The sequence below is a fragment of the Sinocyclocheilus rhinocerous genome, unplaced genomic scaffold, assembly GCF_001515625.1.
Source record: "Sinocyclocheilus rhinocerous isolate Xijiao unplaced genomic scaffold, SAMN03320098_v1.1 scaffold56, whole genome shotgun sequence".
Taxonomy (NCBI): Eukaryota; Metazoa; Chordata; class Actinopteri; order Cypriniformes; family Cyprinidae; genus Sinocyclocheilus; species Sinocyclocheilus rhinocerous.
In genome coordinates, this window is record NW_015649227.1 from 82,536 (window position 1) to 83,483 (window position 948).

Below are 948 nucleotides of genomic sequence, written 5' to 3' on the forward strand. Positions count from 1 at the left end.
ATAGAAAGTTCAGAAGAACAGCATTTATCTGAAATCGATATCTTTTGTAACATTATAAATGTCTTTATCATCACTTTGATCAATGTAAAGCATCCTTGATGAAAAAAAGTATCAATTTCTATAATTCCCCCCCCCCAAAAAAATTATACTGACTGCAAGCTTTTGAATGGTAGAGTGTATAATGTTACAAAAGATTTCTGAAGATCATGTGACACTGAAGACTGGAGTAATGATGCTGAAAATACAGCTGCGCATCACAGAAATAAATTACAGTTTAACAGATATTCACATAGAAAACAGCTGTTTTAAATCATAAAAATATTTCACAATTTTACTGCTTTTGCTGTATTTCTGATCAAATAAATGCAGGCTTGGTGAGCAGAAGAGAATTCTTAAAAAAAAAAAAAAACATTAAAAATCTTACTGTTCAAACACTTGTGACTGCTTGTGTATGAAAGGTTGAAAATGATCAGACTTCTGCTTTCCTGTCCCAAACCCATCTTCAGTAACAAAAGGGCCATTTGGGACTCCTGAAGGCGCAGAAGTGCTGATAGTGATCAAGGCCTGTAGGCCAGCATGTGTTTACATCGGGGGTCTGCTAACTGTCACACAGTGAGTGAAGCTGTAATCTGCTGATTGGTCAGTTTGAATGTGTCACGTTTGGTTTTTAGTCACATGGTCAAGGAAGACTGTAACTGTTGCTCTGTCTCTTTTTCTTTGATCTCTTTCTTTGCTGGGGCCCTTTTCTTGGGGCTCTCTCTCTCTCTCTCTCTCTCGGGTAACATTTTGCATACATGCTGGGTACATATAACTGTTTATGTTTTACCATCCTTCATCTATTTTGTAACCAATTCAAGTGTAACCATAATGAAATACTGTCATTAAACCATTTGTGACCCTGGAGCACAAAACCAGTCATAAGGGTCAATTTTGTGAAATTGAGATGTA